We start from the raw sequence: 20,822 nt of genomic DNA, 5'->3' as shown, positions 1-20,822 counted from the left end.
ATTGATCTAAGAAAACATTGTCCTTTTGAACAGAGACAATTTCTGTCTTGTACCAATGTACCTTTAAAACCCATTCATTTCAATCTTAATCCATTCTTGACCATAGCTAAAATTCCTTTTCTGAAGATTTCCCTTCACAAACCTTCTACAACTTTCCTTTGCATTCAGGTTTTGTCCCAAGCCACTTCCTTCTAAACAACCATCTCATTTAGGACAAAATTATCTTTCTTTACCTTCAACAAAATGTATTCCCATTCCTTAAATCTTTCTTACATATCTCCTACTTTCCTACATACAGTTTCCCTTTATTTCCATCAGTCTTAGTCACACTAAGCAGAACTTTGTATTCTTAGAAACACCTTTAGTTATTAACCAATTGTGAACTGCTACAACAGAATTCTTCAGGTGGCAAATTTATGAATCAGTTAGGTGGAAAACAAGCTTACCAGCAGATTTAAATACTCTTAGTTTCTTTGCAGTAAGAAGTCAAAAGCACAAACCTACATCCAGTAATTTATGACTTAGCATTTTATCCTGTTTGGTTAAGACCTAGATGTCCACAATTCAATTCCATTTGTCATCCAAGCAAAACTTAAACTTTCAGGTTACCAAAGACTTTGAAAGCTACTTCAGCAATTACCCATTAGAACTTTAAGATAGACAATTAACCATCAGTTTAGTCATTTCTTTGCTAACAAATTTTAACAAGTAACACAAGCTTATTTGACCTTCAGTAAATTTTGAAGTTTCACATTTACTGCTGATAACTTAAAAGACACGTCTTTCTTAATTAAACCAACAAACTTAACTTAGTTCCAATACTGATTTGCGTTCCACCTGGGCCCACTCCGCTTTGAATGTTTACCTGAGACATGCGTGGGAAGATCTGGAGTGGGGAGGTTCTTCTTGCTCCTTGACAGTGAAGAGAGAAGGAGCCGTGGTGCATGATCTAGAGGCTAGTCATGCAGGCTGCACACACGTTGGTACAGAAACACGTAAGGGGAAAACAGAGGAAACAAAGTGCTGCCAGGAGGCAGAGAAAAGATTCCCGGTTTCAGAGCTCATAAGCCCCAACAGAGGAGCAGACGCCATGCTTTCCCACCAGCAAGGGGGGAGGGGTTAGGCAGTCCAAGTCAGGCCAGAGAACACAAGGAAACTTCCCCGAAACCAAGAGAGTTTCGGCAGCTGCTTGGGAATATTCCTTATAGTCTCTGTCTCGAGTTAGACCAACCCCAGTTGGCTCCAGTAATAGCCATTTACATGGGAACTGAGTGAGGGAGAAGCCCCCCACATCTATTAGGAGAAACAGAGAGAAATAAAGCCAGAGTCCCCTTAAACAGAATGTAACCTTCATGACCAGTACAAGGAACATATATCCACATTTAAAGACATAACATGGAGACATGCATGAAGACATACATTGTTGGCCTCCATTCGGAGTCAAAGAAAACACCAAGGACAATAAGCAAGACACACAAAACAATTAACAAGAAGGACGCTGCGCGTTCAGTACAAAACCGAAAATACAAATTCAACCGGCCCAGGGGAACCACGAGGTCTCCCTTTGGCGGACAGAACCAGCCCAGGGGAACCACGAGGTCTCCCTGTGGCGGACAGAACCAGCCCAGGGGAACCAAGAGGCTCCTCTGTGGAGGACAGAACCAGCCCAGGGGAACCAAAAGGCTCCTCTGCGGCGGACAGAACCAGCCCAGGGGAACCAAGAGGCTCCTCTGCGGCGGACAGAACCAGCCCAGGGGAACCAAAAGGCTCCTCTGCGGCGGACAGAACCAGCCCAGGGGAACCAAAAGGCTCCTCTGCGGCGGACAGAACCAGCCCAGGGGAACCAAAAGGCTCCTCTGTGGCGGACAGAACCAGCCCAGGGGAACCAAGAGGCTCCTCTGTGGCGGACAGATCCCTGGGGCGTCCCCCAGGGTGGCAGGGGAGAAGTCCGAGTTCGTCAACTCCTTCTCAAGCTGCCTACAGAATACAGAGCAACAACGCGCGCTGTTGTACAGTCCTATTCTGCTACCTGCAGAACAGGCAGAACAGAGGCCTCACAAGACGAGAGACAAACAAGAGCACGAGACAGGAGACAAAAACACATAGTTATTAAAATTTAAATGCTGGCCAGCTTACCTCCCGGTGGGAGTCGGTTGGATCCTTGGGCAGGAGTCCGATGGTCTCGGTGGGACCTCCAAATGAAAGACCCGCGGATCCCCTTACCCAAGAATCCAACACTGCCACTGGATGCAATCAGCAAGAGGTTCTTTATTGTTACGCAGGCGCCTGCGGGTGGTCAGCGCGCGCCTGCGGGTGGTCAGCAGCTCCTGCTAGCTGAGCACACCTGGCTGGGGTGGTGCAGGATTTTTATAGACAGGTGCAAACAAGTTTTTGGTGGGGCGCAACTGATTGGTTGACAGTTAGAACTTTTGAAAAAGGCATTCGTGGAGTTTGCTGATTGGCTTTGGGGACCCGCTCGCACGGGAGAGAGAGGCGGGAAGGGGGAACAAGCTGATTGGTTCTGAGGGCCCGTGCACGGGAGGAGAGAGGCAGGGAGGGGGAACAAGAAGGGGGAAGGTAGGAATGCCATCATGGCGTCTTCTATTATTTCTATAAGCCAAACAGTTACAGAAGGGCAAAAGAGCAATTAATCACACAATTAATAACCCAATCTACGCCTAAAAGCCAGCGGTTCACAGAAAAGCAAACAAGTGGTTAGTTATCCTATCTATCTTCCAGGGGAGGGGTCTTTCACTACAATAAAGAAACTCTTGCTGTTTGCATCCTGTGGCAGTGTTGAATTCTTGGGTAAGGGGATCCGCGGGTCTTTCAGTATTCAGATCACATCTCCCAAACTCTGGCTTTAAAAGTGCTTATGTCTGGATCCTCTGCGGTGTGGCCATATCATTTTTAATATGTAGGGATGTCTAGACGAAGGTATATTGTACTCTTGTTCTTGTATGGTGATGTTAAGCCAGTGTAATAAAAGGTGTAAAGTGAATGGAGTGTCTGAAGGAGAGCACAGAGTGAATTCTCTGATCCAGAAACCTTTTGTTAACGAAGGACACGTGATGAGGAGAGAGGTCATTGGAAGAAGAAAAGGCACACACATAGACTTAAAGAATGTCAAAGCATGGAAGTCTTTTTAGCTTGTCTGTCTTTGGGCCTAACACTAGCATTTTCTCACACTTCCTAGCCCCGCCATCTTTCTCACTCTGAGCTGACAGAATGCCTTTGGCCAAAGCAGCTTCGGAAAATAGAAATCTCAAAATAGCAGTTCTAAAGTAGGACTTAGAGGTAGGGAGAGAGCAAACTGGGAAAGTGGCTAGAATGCTAGCAATTCCATATTCTTTCAAAGCTCTGAAATTTCTGAATATAATGTACAATTTGTAGTGTTAATGAACATGACCCCTTCATACATAGAAGGAAAATACATGGAACAGCTGTTCTGTGTAAAGTGGTATTGATCTTCTATGTGGGAGCTGGAGATAAAGGTTATTTGCAATTTGTGTTTCCGTCAGAGAGATGTTTTGTTAAGTTACAGTTCCGAGGCAGAAATAAGCAGAGAGCTTGCTGTCGGGGTTGTATTTCTACATAGGTGTCTTGTTTGGCACATTTTGGAATGAGACTGGGATGGTAGAAAGGGAGATGGGGTGGGGCTGCGGGTTGCACCTTGGACACTGCATACATTGAGGGGTCCACGTTGATGCAGTCTTCATGGTAGAGCTATAGTCAGGTTTACAGCAGGAAGTTGCATGGTCATACCTGTTGAGTGCGAGCTGACTGGTGTCAGGAGACTACTTAAAAAGTCATGTTTATGAGATCTAATAAGAAATAGAAGGGGAAACGTATGCAAAAGAGGTAGGTGATCAAAGTGCAGGAATGGCAGATGGGGAAGGGTCACCTGAGGCAGAGGCACTGGCAACATCATACTTTGTCGGCTTAGAAATATGAAAATCCTTTGGGTTGACAGCCAACTAATAGATGAGCAGGACATAAGGTATTGGTAGTGAAAGACCCCCCCCCCCCCGTCGTTAACTAATTGACTGCTCTTTTGTTGTGTAAAAGTACCCTTCCTCCCCTTGCAATGAAAAGACCCTTCCCCCAGGATTGAATTCAATGTAACTGCTCTTTTGCCTTTCTGTAACCCGCTTGGCTTTTAGGGCATGACACTTGACTCCTGTTTGAACAAGATACCCTCTCCTAATAGCCGGGGCATGGTCACATAGACTAGGGCAAGGGGGCTGCATGGTCACATAGACAGGATGTCTTTCTGCTGAGTAATAAGGTCAAACTTCCCCTCTTTGTTTCCCCTTCCCGCCTTTCTCTTCGCGCGAGGGGGGTCTTCCAGGGCCAATCCACTAACACCAAGTATGCCTTTTTCAAAAGTTCTGTCAACCAATCAGTTGTGCCCCACCCAAAACTTGTTTGTACCTGTCTATAAAAACCCGGCACCACCCCAGCCGGGTGTGCTCAGCTAGCAGGAGCTGCTGACCACCCGCAGGCGCGCGCTGACCACCCGCAGGCGCCTGCATAACAATAAAGAACCTCTTGCTGATTGCATCCAGTGGCAGTGTTGGATTCTTGGGTAAGGGGATCCGCGGGTCTTTCAGTAGTAGGGGGAGAAAGTGGCATAACAGATAAATTAGACCATTTACATGGGTGTGCTATTGACATCACAAGTAGCCTTCCTCTTTCATCTCCAGTCGTACAGAAAAATTAGCAGCCATCCCACGGGACTTCCTCCATCCGGCTGATCATGATCCCATTCTTGTATTTGTCCCCTTCTCCTCTTCGCCTGGTACGGGGAGGGGCTCTCCTTCCTCCTCGGGTTCAGTCTCCACTCTGGCTCGGAGTCCATGCCCTCCTGCCCTTCCAGGAGCCTGGAGGATCCTCTCCCCTGCACTCCTTCCCATCACGCTCTCCTGTTTGATCCTCTCCCACTTGACTGCCCCACCTCTAGGTATTGCCCTGTCACTGTCGCGCATCACAGCCAGTGCTCAGGGGTTGACTTGACTTTCCCACCTTCCACCCTTCAGGCCCTGTCATTCCACTAAAGAGTTCTTACCAAAACTGTTTCTAAGTCAGCGCACCTGACCTTTCTCTGTCTCCTTACTCGACATCGCAGTAGACCAAATGCTCTGCATTGCTTCCTGTCTTTCTTCTACCTCTCTGATGTGTCTCCTGTGCAAAGTCATGCTTCTGGTAGCCACTGAATGCTGATTATGTGATGAAGTTCTAGAACCTAGGTGAGGTTTGGTGGGCTGAAGTCCGGAGCCGATGACCAAGAAAGAATTCTTGAGACATCTTTGGTGCAAAATGGTGGTTTATTAAAGCACGGGGACAGGACCCGTGGGCAGGAAGAGCTGCTGCCCCAGGTTGTGAGGGATGGCAGGTTATGTACCCTGCTGTTGGGGGAAGGTGAGGGGAAGGGAGGTTTCAGTGGAGTTTTCATATGCTAAAGAGGGCCTACAAGGTGCCAGGATGTTCCAGGCCTGCCGGAGGCCTTGCCCTTGCTGCTGGATCAATGTTGTCTTTAGACCAGCCATTAACATTAAGATCTTTGGGAGACTATTTGGTGGGGTGTCACAATCCTGCTATCAATCGTCTTTGTTAGTGAGATTTAGAACATTTGTAAGCCAAGGGAGACTCCCGGTCTAGCAGGATTGTGAGCTCTGCAAGTTAACTATTTGCTTATTGTTCATGGCAGTCAGGGCTGCCTGAGGGATGCTACACATATGGAGGGGAGCGGATGAAGGGGGGGGGTGCAAGGCGCCAGCTTTTGCTTTGTCCTCAGCCAGCCTCCTGCTCCCTCATCATTATGGGCTCAGCCCCGTGTTCCTTTCTTTCCCTAGATGACCTTTTGTGCAGCTTCACGACCACCTATCAGCAGGTAAGGCAGATTCCTGTCTCTGGCCCACACGCCTCCTGAGCACCAGTTCTGTGTATCGGACTTGCTGACCTTTCTTCTCGGATGTGTCTGTGGTCCTTCAGACTCATCAGGTTCAAGATGAAATTGATGAGCACCTCCTCCACTGAAAACCACCTTTCTTATTCTATTGCCTCTCTCGGTAAACACTTCATATGTTTAGCCTGAAGTCGGGAAACCAGAAGTCAACCCCTACTCTGTCACCTTTCCAAAATCTAATCTGTCACACCAAGTCCTGTGGATTTCGCTTCCTAAACCTCTTGAGTCCATATACTTCTTTCCATCTCTTCTCGTACCTTTGCAATGTGCCCTTGCCATCACACCATAGAAGCTTCTCACCCAGTCTCCATGCGCCTTCCTTGTCTTTCTGGCCCCTGGTCTACACTGCAGGCAAGCCACTCTTGTCAGAATGCGGATGTGGTCTTGTATGTACCAGGTGACTGGTCAGTCCACCAGCTCTTGAAAAACCATTTTCCCACACACTCGAACGTATTTCAAAGAGAATCAGTCCCCCATGGGGTAGTTTTCCTTGGTAGACAGTTTGTTTCTGCACTGAGCCATCTGCCTCCTTCGAACTTCTCTGTGTCAGTTCCTCTCTGGAACCTGTGGCTTCATTGGCACCCCGGGTAGGCACAGGATGACCTTTTCCATGAGAAGTGAAGGCAGGAGCCCTCTGGACGGTGAATGTATGTACCCTCATGTTCCATAGGTAAAAGAACAGTGTGTGGGGGTGGGGGGGTAAGTCCTTGAGGTTTCTCCCTGTTATAATTGGGTGAACTGGGAATTTTTTTTAAAAAGATTTTATTTATTCGACAGAGAGAGATCACAAGTAGGCAGAGAGGCAGGCAGAGAGAGAGGAGGAAGCAGGCTCCCCACCGAGCAGAGAGCCCGATGCGGGGCTCGATCCCAGGACCCTAGGATCATGACCTGAGCCAAAAGCAGAGGCTTTAACCCACTGAGCCACCCAGGCGCCCCTGAACTGGGAATTTTGAGACAGGAAGCAGGTCCTGTGTGTCCTTGTTTACAGGGAGCATGCATTCTGATGGACAAAACGGAAAAGGGGAAGAATGAGCAGCTGCTCAGATCTGTTTGTACTGTGCTGGTTGATTAGCTGTGACCTGCAGATGTGGGTCTCATCCTGGGCTCTGCTCTCTGCCTGCTTATGTCTGACTTGGGGCAAATCACTCGCCTCTGGCCTTCTGTTTGCTTGTTAGTATAATGAGGTGGTGCTTATCTATGTGATCTTTGCCAGCTCCTCTGAAAAGACTCTAGTCCATCCTGGCTTGCAGAAAAGGAAACTGAGGCCTGAGGTGTGATGACTTCCTTTAAAGCCACACAGCTAGTTGGGGCCAATCACAGGCCAGATCTCCTGACCCCCACGCATCAGTCCTTGGAAATCCTACTGTAATATGTTCCTTTCCAGAGGCCACAGGTGGGAACTGAGGGAAGTGGGACAAGAGCTTTTGATTTTCTAATTCACTCTTTGTAGTACCATAAAACTTATTTAAATAAAATGTTGGCCTACTAAGTTATTGATTGTTAGTAAGTTCTTTGTTCAAAATTTGAGAGCAAGAAGTATTATGTAAATATATCTTTTTGTTATTTAACTAGTCTTACAACATTTAGCATCAAATTTCTTGAAACATTTAAACAAATTAATCACAAACTGGGGCTTGGGCTCTTTCTTTCTTTCTTTCTTTCTTTTTTTTTTTTTTTTAAAGTAATCTCTATACCCAACATGGGACTTGAACTCACAACCCTGAGATCAAGACCTGCACGCTCCAGTGACTGAATGAGCCAGGTGCCCTTTGGGCTTTTTGTTTTTAAGTTCCTCAGCTGAGGGGGTGCCTTAGTGGCTCAGAGGGTTAAGCTTCTGCCTTCAGCTCAGGTCATGGTCTCAGGGTCCTGGGATCGAGCCCTGCATGGGACACTCTGCTCAGCATGGAGCATGATTCCCTCCCTCTCTGCCTACTTGTGATCTCTCTCTCTGTGTCAAATAAATAAATAAAATCTTTAAAAAAAAGTTCCTTAAGTGATTCTAATGTGTGACGAGTGTTGAGAACTCTAGCACTGGATAATTCCTTTAAATCGTTCAAGAAATTAATTTTGAAAAGTGAACTAAAAGCCTACATAGATTATGATTGGTGTTAAATTGAGGGGAAAAAAGAGATAAAGAGAAGAAATCAGCTGGAACAGAGTGTAATTAGGTACTCAAATATTTGTTAGATGGATAAATACATTTACGGAATGTAGGTGTTATTTTTTTTTTTTGTCTCTTCATAAATATGTCAAATGGGTATATAAATTCAAGAAAGGAGTTTGATATAAAATTGATTAAAATGTTAGAACAGAAGTTTTTTAGAATTTTAGTGTTACTATTTCATGATGCTTTTAAGATGATCTCTCTGTATATGGTGGGAAGATCTTGTTAGCATATGTTTTAATTTCTCAAGCTTGAATAATTTAGTCACCAAACAAAGATTTAGAATGAGTTTTGGGAGACACAAGTCCTAGATTATGTTCCCACCTAGCTGGGTCAGAGATTTGAGAGCAGGGGCTGGAGGGAAGAGCTCCAAGGACATTTTTGTATACATGCTGATACCTTGGGCGGGCACACTCTTCCCACACTTCCTGTGGCTAGTTCTTTTGTGTCATTTGGATCTCAGCTCATTGTTCTATATTTCCTGGTTCATCCAAGTTAAAATACATCCCATTTGTCACTCAACCTTTACTTTGTCCTGTTTTCTTTTTAGCTGTGATCACTATTCATTAATCACTATTTGATTACTGTTCATTAATATAATGTTTGTTTACATAATTATTTTCTCATTTCTGCATTAGAATATCTGCTCCTTAAAAGCAGAGACCTTGTCTTTTCTTTTTATGACTGTGTCCCCAGGTCTTAGAGCAGAGCTGGAGTTGCATGATAAATAATTGAGGAATATTTATGGGATATACAGGGACATTTATTCATCTCTGTTGTCCATTGTTTTCAAGAATGGTTGGAAACACACACATACGTGAGCTCACACAAACTTTCTATGTCTTTCAACCCCTATGTAGTGTGCAGATTAGTGCTTAACTATTTTGGTTTTTTGTCTCGATGAAATGGGACATGTTTCATAAATTTCATATGCCCTCTTAGTACTTCTCATCATTACAGAGTGATGGTTCTGGGGGATTCTGCTTCTCGTGAAGATAGTATATAGTGATTTTATAAGTCCATGTATCTGGGAAGGAGTGTTTTACTTCTTGGCAGCTTAGAGAACTTCAATCTTTCCAAATTCCATGTAATTTTCATAGCATTAAAGCTACTAATTTCAGATTATTGGTAAGTTTTAAATGATTAATTCCCAGGTTACTTTGAATTAGTTTTTGTTTGCCATCCCTGATTGCAGCTAGTTAGTAAAGTAGCTAAACTTTTAAACTCTATTTGGTTTTAATTTTGAGTGATGTCACTGCTTCTCTCATGGTTAATGGTTCTTAATTACCTGCAGCTTGTCTGGTTTGCTCATTTATTTTCCTGTGTTCCAACACCTCTTGTGATCTCCCAACTTCTGGCCTTTTGGGGGATTTGTACTTTAACTGGGTTCAGATAGGAAATACCCCTGAGTACAAAGAGAAGATATTTTTCTTCTAACTTTACTATCTCCTATTATTAATGTATTACATTGTTGTGGTACATGTGTTACAACTGATGAACCAGCATTGATACAGTATTAATTAATAATCCATGGTTTACATTAGGGTTCACTCCTCTTTCTATAGTTCTGTGGGTTTTGACAAATGTATAATGTTATTTACCTACTGTTGGTATCTTACAGCCTAGTTTCATTGCCTTGAAAAACCCTGTACCTCATCTATTTGTTTCTTCTCCTCTCTCTGCACCCTCCTCGCTCACCCCTCAGCCCGGGATCTTTTGACTGTCTAGACTTTTACCTTTTCAGAGGCACCTGGCTGGCTTAGTTGCTAGGGCATCTGACTCTTGATCTCGGGGTTGTGAGTTCTAGCCACCACATTGGGTATAGAGATGACCTAAAAAATAAATAAAAATAAAAATGTTGGTTAATTTTTACCTTTTCCAGAATGCCATAGAGTTGGAATCATATAGTATTTAGTCTTTGAGACTGGTCTTTCACTTAGCAATATGCATTTAAGGTTCTTTGAAGTCCTGTGGCTTAATAATTCACCTTTTAATTGTCGAATAATCCGTTGTGTGGGTGTGGCACAGTGTACCTGTTCACCTACTGAAGGAGATTGGATTGCTTCCAAGTTTTGGCACTTCAGAGAATAAAGCTGCTGTAAATATCCTTGTGCAGGTTTTTGTGTGGACACAAGTTTTAAGCTCTTTTGGGTAAATACAAAGGAGCACAATTACTGATCTTATAGCGAGAATGTGTTTAGTTCTGTAAGAAACTGCCAAGCTGTCTCACACAGTGCCTCCCATTTTGCATTCTTTTTTTTTTTTTTAAGATTTTATTTATTTACTTGTAAGAGAGAGAGGAGCGAGAGTGAGCACAGGAGACAGAGTGACAGGCAGAGGCAGAGGGAGAAGCAGGCTCCCTGCCCAGCAAGGAGCCCGATGTGGGACTCGATCCCAGGACGCTGGGATCATGACCTGAGCTGAAGGCAGCTGCTTAACCAACTGAGCCACCCAGGCGTCCCCCCATTTTGCATTCTGACCAAACAGTGAATGAGAGTTCGGTTGTCCCACATCCTTGCTAGCATTTGGTATTACTAGTGCTTTGGATTTTTTATATTCTACACGATATGTAATGGTACCTTGTTTAAATTTGCAATTTCTTAATGACATACAAAGTTGAGCATCTTTTCAGATCCTTTTTTTTGTTTTTCGTTTTTAAAGATTCTATTTATTTATTAACAGCACAAGCATACGGAGAGGTAGCAGCAGCAGGGAGCGGGAGAGGGAAAAAAGCAGGCTCCTCGCTGAGCTGGGGGCCCAGTGTGGATTTCAGTCCCAGGACCTGAGCTAAAGGCAGATGCTTAACTGACTGGGTTTCCCAGCCACCGCTCTTTTCACATTTTTAAATTAGGTTTGATTTCTTGTTGCTACTAAGACATCTTTATATTATATTTCTTATTTTAAGTCCTTTACCATGGATGTGTTTTGCAGATATTTTCTCTACTCTGTGACTGGTCTTTTCATTCTCTCTCTTTTTTTTTTTTTTAAGATTTTATTTATTTATTTGTCAGAGAAAGAGCGAGCAAGAGTGAGCACAGGCAGACAGAGTGGAAGGCAGAGTCAGAGGGTGAAGCAGGCTCCCTGCAGAGCAAGGATCCCAATGTGGGACTTGATTCCAGGACGCTGGGATCATGACCTAAGCCAAAGGCAGCTGCTTAACCAACTGAGCCACCCAGGCGTCCCGTCTTTTCATTCTCTTAACAGTGTCTTTTACAGAGAAGTTTAATTTTAACAAAGTCCCTCTCATCCATTTTTTTCTTTCGTAGATCATGCTTTTGGTTTTATATCTGAAAAGTCATTGCCAAATCCAAGGATCCCTACATTTTTTCTTATGTCATCTTTAAGAAGTTTTGCATTTTACATTTAGGTTTTGTGAAAGGTGTGAAAAGTTTGTTTTTATTCTTTTCATTTGTTTGTTTTGTCTTATCAATGTCCCATTGTTCGGTTCCATTTGTTGAAGACTGTCCTTGCCATTGAGTTGCCTTTGCCTGTGTGTGTGGATGTTGTTCTGGGCTCTCCACTCTGTTCCAAGCACCTGTCTCTTTTGCCAGGCACCTTCTGTCTTAATCAGTATAGCTTTAATAGTAAGTCTTGAGATTGGGTGGTGGCAATCCTCAATTTCCTTTTTTTCCCCGCTCTTTAATATTTTGTTGACTACTCTGGGACTCTTGGTTTTCCAGTTTTCCATCCAAATTTTAGAGTCAACATGTTGGTATCCACAGAATAACTTCCTGGCATTTTGATTGGGATTGCATTGAGTCTGTCGATCAGTTTGGGAAGAACTGACCTCTTAACAGTATTGAGTGTTCTTACCCAAGATTATGGACTTTCTTTCCACTTCACATCTTACCTTGCTTGTTATCTTATATCAGAATTTTATACTTTTTCTCATATAGATCTTGTGCATATTTCGTTAGATTTGCACCTAAGTATTAATTTTTTTTGGTATGCTAATGTAAATGGTCTTGTGTTTTTAACTTCACATTCCACTTGTACATTGCTGGTATATATGAAAGCAGTTGACTTTTTAAATTTTTTAATTAAAATTCAATCTCGTTAACATATAGTGTACTTTTAGTTTCATGGTTAGAATTTCGTGATTCACTGGTTGCATACAACACCCAGAGCCCATCCCAACAAGTGCCCTCCTTAATACCCCTCACCCAGTTACCCCAACTTTCCCCTCTCCAGTAACCCTCAGTTTGTTTCCTGTAGTTAAGTCTCTTGTGATTTGCCTCCCTGTCTGTTTCTATTTTTCCTTCCCTTTTCCTATATTCATCTGTTGTTTCTTAAGTTCCACATGTGACTGAAACTATATGGTATTTGTCTTCCTCTAGTTCCATCCATGTCCTTGCAAATGGCAAGATTTTGTTCTTTTTGATGGCTGAGTAATGTGTGTGTGTGTGTGTGTGTGTGTGTGTATGTATACCACATCTTCTTTATCCATTCATCTGTTGATGGACATCTGGGCTCTTTCAGTAGTTTGACTATAAACATCGGGGTGCTTTTGCCCCTTCAAATCACTTTGTGTACTTTGGATAAACATCTAATAGGGCAATTGCTAAGTCGTTGGGTTGTTACATTTTTAACTTTTTGAGGAGCCTCCATACTGTTTTCCAGAGTTGCATTCCCACCAACAGTGTAGGAGGATTCCCCTTTATCCACATCCTCGCCAACATCTGTTGTTTCCTGACTTGTTAATTTTAGCCATTTTGACTGATGTAAGGTGGTGTTTTGATTTGTATTTCCCTGATGCTGAGTGATGTGGAGCCCTTTTTCATGTGTCTGTTGGCCATTTGGATGTCTTCTTTGGTCTGTTCATGTCTTCTGTCCATTTCTTGACTGGATTTTTTTGTTTTTTGGATGTTGAGTTTGATAAATTCTTTATAAATTTTGAATACTGGCCCTTTGTCTGATACATCATTGGAAAGCAATTGACTTCTGTATTTTAACTGTGTATTGTGCAGACTTGCTATAATCACTTGACTAGTTTCAGGAGGGTGTGGGGTGTGAAGTCTTTGTATTTTCTGTAGACAGTCATGTCATCTGTGAAAAAAGTTTTATTTTTTCCCAGGTTGTATACCTTTTGTTTCCTTTTCTTACCTTATTTCATTAGTTTGGCCTTCCAGTATAGTATTGAATAGTAGTAGTAGGAGGGACATCCTTGCCTTGGTTCCCTGTGTTCTATTTTCTCAGTATTAATATCATGTTAGCTGTGGATTTTTGGAGACATTCTTTATCAAGTTGAGGAAGTCCTCCTATTCCTAGTTTCCTGAGGGTTAATAATGAAGAGGTGTGGATTTTGTTAAATGTTTTTTTTCCTCCCTTCATTGATATGATCATGTGATTTTTTTTTTTTTCTGTTGATATGATGGATCACATTGATTTTCTAATGTTGAACATTTTCTAATGTTGCATACCTGGAATAAATCGTACATGATCCTGGTGTATAAATTTTTAATATAGTGTTTGCTTTTATTTGCTAATTTTTGTTGAAGATTTTTGTGTCTGTGTTCATGAGAGATACTAGTTTGTAGTTTCTTTTCTTGTAGTATTGGTTTTGGTGTCAGGGTAATAATGATCTCCTAGAATGATTTAGAAAGTATTCCTTCTAGTTTTACTTTCTGGAAGAGATTTTAGAGAATTGTGTAGTATTCCATAAATGTTTGGTTGAATTTACAGTGATTGGGATTGTTAGCAGTAGCCATCCCTTCTTTCATCTGATATTAGTAATTTATGTCTTCTACCCTTTTTTCTTTGTTTGCCTGGCTAAGGGTGTATCTGTTTTATTGATGTTTTCAAAGAAACAGACTTGGGGTTTATGATTTAAAAAAAAAAATTCCTGGTTTTAATTACATTGATTTCTGCTCTAATTTTTATTTTTTTCTACTTCCTTTAGGTTTTTTTTTTAATGATTTTATTTGACACAGAGAGAGTCAGTGAGAGAGGGAATACAGGCAGGAGGAATGGGAGATGGAGAAGCAGCCTCCCTGAGCAGGAAGCTCTGATGCAGGGCGCTGTCCCAGGACCCTAGGACCATGTCCTGAGCCAAAGGCAGATGATTAACCAACTGAACCACCCAGGAGCCCCTCCTTACTTTAGATTTGATTTGGTTGTTGTTGCCTAAAATGGAAGCTTAGATTATTGACTTTAATCTTTTTTTTTCTAATATTTGCATTCAGTACTGTATTTTCCCTTTAAGCAGCATTCCACACATTTTGCTACATTGTATTTTGTTGAGACTGGTCTCCTGTCATTTAGAAGTGTGTCATTTAATCTCCATGTATTTTGGACTTTTTCAGCTATCTTCTGTTACTGATTTTTAATTCCATTGCGGTCTGAGAACATACTTGGTATAATTTTTTATTTTTAAAAATTTGTTGTGTTTTGTGGGCCAGAATTATTCTGTCTTGATGAGTGTTCCATATGAGCTTAAGAAGAATGTGTGTTGCACTATTACTGGGCAAAATTGTCTGTGTACATCTGTTGTATGGTAATTGATGGTGGTGTTAAGTGTGCCATGTCTGGACTGAATGTCCACATCTGTCAGATCCTTGTTGCCCTGCTGCTGGATCGGCCCATTAATGATGGAGAAGTGTTGAAGTCACCAGCTGTGATAATGGAATTGTTTATTTCTCCCTGCAGTTCTGTTAGGTTGTGTCTCACCTGTGTTGATCAGGCACACATACATTAAGGATAATTGTGTCTTCTTGATCAGTCGATTTCTTTATCATTATGTAATGCTGCTCTTTATGCCTGATAATTTTCCTTCTTTGAAATCTGCTTTGTCTGAAATTCATGTAGCTATACCATTGTTCCTGTGATTAGTGTTACTTTGGATTTTTTTTAATGTATCCTAGCATTTAACTTGTTGATATTTAAGTTGTTTTATTTTTCATCAAAATGTAATTCACAAAGCATAATAGTTCCCATTTTAAAGTGTACTCTTCTCTGGTTTTTAGTATATTTACTGTGCATATGGTACATACGTCACTTCTGACTAATTCCAGAATGCTTCCATCACCCGAAAAATAAACCTCTTAGTTCCAATTCTCCCCTCCCCTTATTCCCTGGCAATTATGAATCTACTTTCTGTTTTGATGGATTTGCCTTTTCTGGAACATCTCATATCAGTGGAATTGTATAACACGTGACCTTTTGTGTCTGGCTTCCTTTAACCTGAGAGTAGAATGTTTTCAGACTTCACTCGTGTTGTAGCATGTAACAGTTTGTTCCTTTTTATGGTTGTGTAAGAGGCTCTTCCACATTTTATGTATCCATTCATCAGTTGATGGACGTTGGGTATATACTCTCTTGGCTGTTATGAGCAGCGCTGCGGTGCACATTCATGTACAGGTTGTGGCAGGAACATCTGTTGTCAGTTCTGTCAGTGTCATACCCCTAGACGTAGAACTGCTGGGTAATTGTACGTGTGTAACTTCTTGAGGAGCTATCGAGCTGTTTGCTGCCTTAGCCACACTGTTTTACATTCTCACCGACAATACAGGAGGGTTCCAGCTTCTCCGCCTTCTTGCCAGCACTTTTCTTCCTTTTTTTCTCTTTTTCTTTTTCTTATGTTACCATAGTTGTCCTAGTGGGTGTGACATGGCATCTGCATGTGCTTTTGATTCGCATTTCCCCAATGACTAAGAATGTCGAACATCCCAACATGTGCTCTTGACCGTCTGTGTATCATCTTTGGAGAAATGTCTATTCAAAAGTCTTTGGCTTGTTTTTAAATTAGGTTATTTGTCTTTTTGTTGTTGAGTTCTAAGAGTATATTTGCATATTCTGGTCATTAGGTCCTTGTCAGACAAATGATTTGCAGATACTCTCTCCCATTCTGTGGGTTGTCTTTTCACGTTCTCCGTAGTGTCCTTTGACACACGAAAGTTTTTATTTTGATCAAGTTCAGCTTGAGAGGGGGGAAAGGAGGCTCCCAGCTGAGCAGAGAGCCTGATGTGAGGCTTGATCTCAGGACCCTGAGATATGACCTGAGCCAAAGGCAAAGGCTTAACCCACTGAGCCACCCAGGTGCCCCTAGCTGGGAAATAGTTTAGAAGAGCATGAATATTTGTGTGTGTGTATGTGTGTGTGTGTGTGTGTGTGTACACATATGTGTGTGTACACACATACATAGAGAAGGTCTGGGGTTTCCATTCAAGATGGTGGCATAGGATCTTGAACTCATCTCTTCTATGAAATACACACTGAATCTATAGCTCCATATGGAAAAATTTCCTGTGGAAAAAACCCTACAACTAGCTGAGTGACTCCTACACATTAGGTGAGAAAGGAAAAAAACCTATGTTGAAGTAAGAATCAGTCTTGCCATAAACCCCACCCCTGGTACAGTGACCTGGGATTGGGAGGGTACTCAAAATCCCAGGCTTCTCCCTGAAGAGCAAAGGGTTTGAGCCCCACTTCTGGCACTCCAACTTCCATGACGTACATCTAAGAGACAAGACCCCAAAACATCCAGCTTTGAAAGCCATCAGAGCTTGCACCCATGAGACCCACAAGGCTATAGCAAACTGAGAAACAGTTCTTAAAGCAGTCCCGCGAGTAGACTGACCCACCCTGGAACTCAGCACAGAAGCAGCAGACTGAAATGGGTTCAGATTTCTGTGAAAGAGGCTCATTTGCTTATCTTAAAGCCCTGAGGGGCAGGCATCTAATTTAACCTGGATCTGGGAGCCTAGTAAGGTATTCTCCAAAGATGGAGCTGATGGGTACCATCTTTGCGCTGTCCCTCTACCTCGCTTCTGCTTTCTGGTATCTCCTGGAAAGGAGCTTGAATGCTCGTATGATGCCCCGAGGTTTGCAGTTGCTACCCAGGGTATACCTCTAGATCACCTGGCTCTAGCGGCCAGCAAGACTCACACTCACGGTAGTGAGTATCACAGTATTTACAACAACCAAGACTTGGAAATAACTAAAGTGTCCACCAACGGGGTGAATGGATAAAGAAAATGTGTGTGTATATGATGGAATATTACTCAACCATAAAAAGAAGGAAGTCTTGCCATTTGCAACAACATGGATGGACCTTGAGGATATTGTGCTGAGTGAAATAAGTCAGAAAGAGAAAGAGAAATACTGTATGATCTCCCTCACATGTGGAATCTAAAAAAACAAAACAAAATGAAGTCATAGAGAACAGATTGGTGGTTGCCAGAGGCGAGGTTGTGGAGGAAATAGATGAAGGGGTCCAATGGTATAAACTTCCAGTTAATAAGATAAGCCTTGGGGATGTAATGTACATCATAGTGACTGTAGTAAATAATACTGTGTATTATAGTATATTAATTTTATTATTTTTTATTAGAAATATGTATTATTAGCCCCAGGGTTACAGGTCTGTGAATTGTCAGGCTTACACACTTCCCAGCACTCACCGTAGTACATACCTTCCCCAATGTCCACAACCCCACCACCCTCTCCCTACACCCCTCCCCCCAGCAACCCTCAGTTTGTTTTGTGAGATTAAGAGTCTCTTATGGTTTGTCTCCCTCCCGATCCAATCTTTTTTTTTTTAAAGATTTAATTTATTTATTGGACAGACAGAAATCACAAGTAGGCAGAGAGGCAGGCAGAGAGAGAGGAGGAAACAGGATCCCTGTTGAGCAGAGAGCCCGATGTGGGGCTCAATTCCAGGACCCTGTGATCATGACCTGAGCCGACGGCAGAGGCTTTAACCCACTGAGCCACCCAGGTGCCCCCTTCCAAATCCAATCTTGTTTCATTTTTCCTTCCCTACCCCCACACCCCCCACTTTGCCTCTCAAATTCCTCATATAAGGGAGATTGTATGATAATTGTCTTTCTCTGATTATTTCACTCAGCATACCCTCTAGTTCCATCCACGTCATTGCACATGGCAAGATTTCATTTCTTTTGATGGCTGCATAGTATATTATATATATATATATATATATTTTTTTTTAAGATTTTATTTATTTATTTGACAGAGATCACAAGTAGGAAGAGAGGCAGGCAGAGAGGAGGAAACAGGCTCCCTGCTGAGGAGAGAGCCTGATGTGGGGCTCAATCCCAGGACCCTGGAATCATGACCTGAGCCGAAGGCAGAGGCCTTAACTCACTGAGCTATCCAGGTGCCGTATATTATTATGTATTTAAAGTTGCTAAAGCTTAAGAGTTCTTAGCACAAGAAAAAAATGTGTATGTTTGGTGATGGATGTTAACTAGTCTTAGGGTGATCATTTCACAACAGATAAAAATATGGAATTTTTATGTTGTACGCCTGAAACTAACATGTGTCCATTATATGTCAGTTTCTTTAAAAAGTAATTGATATTTTATTTTTTTTAAAATTATTTATTTATTAGACAGAGATCACAAGTAGGCAGAGAGGCAGGCAGAGAGAGAGACAGGGAAGCAGGCTCCCTGCTGAGCAGAAAGCCCAATGCAGGGCTTGAACCTATAACCCTGGGATCATGACCTGAGCTAACGACAGAGGCCTTAACCCACTGAACCAGCCAGGCACCCCAAAAGTAATTTATATTTTAAAGAGAAAGACTATGGCACCTGGGTGGCTCAGTCAGTTAAGCGTCTGCCTTCGGTTGAGATCTTGATTTCAGGGTCTTGGAATGAACCCTGGCATCAGGCTCCCAGCTCAGCAGAGAGCCGGCTTCTCCCTCTGCCCCTCCTCCCACTTGTTCTCTCCATCTCTCTCTCTCAAATAAAATCTTAAAAAAAAAAAAAAGTAAAGAGAAAGACCAAAACAAAGTCTGGAAGGATGTGAATCGCTGTGTTAAATAGTGAAGAAAAATAAACATTAACAGTGCTTAACTGCAGAGCATTAGAGAGTGGGTGATTTTTTTTTTTTCTCTCTTACATAAGTATTTCTTGGTTGGTTGAAAGTTTGACAGTGAACATTTGTTACTTTTAAAATTAAGAAGAAAAAGCTGTTTCTATTTTGAGAAGACCCTCTTTGAAATGTATAATTAAAAGAAATAAAATGCCTGTAGAGTTAGGCAACTGGAGAGAATGGTCTTGGTGAGGGGCCCCCTTTCCCATAATCTTAGGAAGTGAGCAGACCCCATTATGTCCCTGTGTGTGTTCCCCTGCAGTAATACGGCCTCTTATTCTTTCTCTGATCTTATTTTTCTATGTAAAATGTGGTATCAGTGCAATCATTTTTTCTTTCTGGTTTGATTTTCAGGAAGATTTCGACGTCGATCACTTTGTGTCTGACTGTAGGAAGCGTGTCCAGCTGGAGGAACTAAGAGGAGATCTGGAACTCTACTATAAACTTTTAAAACAGCCATGGTCGAGCTCATCACAAGGATTATGCAGATTTTTGTCAACTTTTCCACAAACTTGGTAAACCTGAAATTCACAAGTCCTACACACACACACACACACACATTTTCTCTCTCCTTCATATTTATTAAAAGGGCAGAGTTTTTAGAAACCTTTCAGTTGATTACCCCACCAACCCCACCAGAAACTTGAAGAAATTACCAATTTCATTAATAAAAGAACTAAACTTTTTGGAATACATTTTTTTGTTTGTTTTAGTTTTTATTCATTTAAGGTTGCTCTAGTTTGATTATGTTTCAAATTCATTAGTCAACAGTGAAAAGTAAAGGATAATAATACCCAAGGGGTTGTTTTATTAGTTGCTAAGTGATTACCCTGAAGTCTTCCTTGATTTAGACTAATTTGTAGGAGTAAATGTCTACCGCTCTTACAATGTTTAATTTACTCCCAGGTATATCTGTTAGCCAGAGCTAGGTTGAGGGAACATTGGCCAACATTGATATTTAAAAAGTTTGGTTTTATAAAAATATAAGAATGATTTGCAGTGAGCTTATCAATTGTTTGTAAAAGCTGTTTAGAAATGTTGAATTTTGTTACTTGGCAGAAAAGTCTCCTTGTTGATGCTTCATTTTGTTTTAAATCTGTTTGTCCAGAGAAGCACAGAAAGTTGCAGCTCCATGGGAATTTCAAGAAGCATTAAAATTAATGATGCACATTTGCTTTTGGGAAATATACCACTAAGATAAATATCCCAATAGGATTAAAAACCTAGAAAATTTTACTTCTGTTTAATTTCTATTTTTCTCAAGGCTTATAATAATGTTTAAGAGAGACGTAGCCCGTCAGACTTTCACATCACCTGGCTGAGTATCATCAATTACAGACAGAGAACTGTTCACCTTCTGTGAAAATTTTTCACGTTCATTTAAAATGTCATCTAAAGGCAAATTGTTCTTAAGGAAACTTTCATTTCTCATGACTTCCCTTATTTTTATAGTTCCATGTATTTCAACAGATTTTTTTCATATTCTATGAACAATATTAATGGCCAAATAACACTTCTGTTGTTTAGCTAGTTATGTAGCAAAATACAGTTGTGCCAAAAAAATAACTTAAATCTGGTACTGCTTTGATCGTTAAATAGATACATCACTATTACTCCTTATCGTGATGTGTTTGTGCCAACCTGGTTTTGCCTTTAGGTTGGCATGGACAAAGCCCTCAATGAACTTTCTGTGCCTTTGGGACAGTTACGAGAAGTTCTGGTAAGTCCCCAATTAATGAAAACAGTCTGCTGTGACGCCTGTTGTCCTCATCGGCTTTTCTCTAAGAATTCTTTTCATCTGTTAGTTTGGTGGTACTGGTGGTTGTATTTTAACGGTTCATGATTATAATATTCACCTTC

The 20,822-nt window shown here is 41.8% G+C and overlaps 1 long non-coding RNA gene across 2 annotated transcripts in view; it reads left to right on the top strand.

The window, feature by feature from the left end:
- The window catches only part of LOC309851909, a 34,714-nt gene that overhangs the window by 5,977 nt on the left and 7,915 nt on the right, over window positions 1-20,822 (top strand). For both annotated transcript variants that reach the window (XR_014304991.1, XR_014304992.1), the window contains exon 2: window positions 19,317-20,682. This is a non-coding gene — a long non-coding RNA (uncharacterized lncRNA). The remainder of the gene's footprint in view (window positions 1-19,316; window positions 20,683-20,822) is intronic.

Source organism: Mustela nivalis (genome assembly GCF_964662115.1).
Source record: "Mustela nivalis genome assembly, chromosome: 17".
In the NCBI taxonomy this organism is placed as follows: domain Eukaryota; kingdom Metazoa; phylum Chordata; class Mammalia; order Carnivora; family Mustelidae; genus Mustela; species Mustela nivalis.
This window is presented reverse-complemented; position numbering and strand designations above follow the sequence as displayed.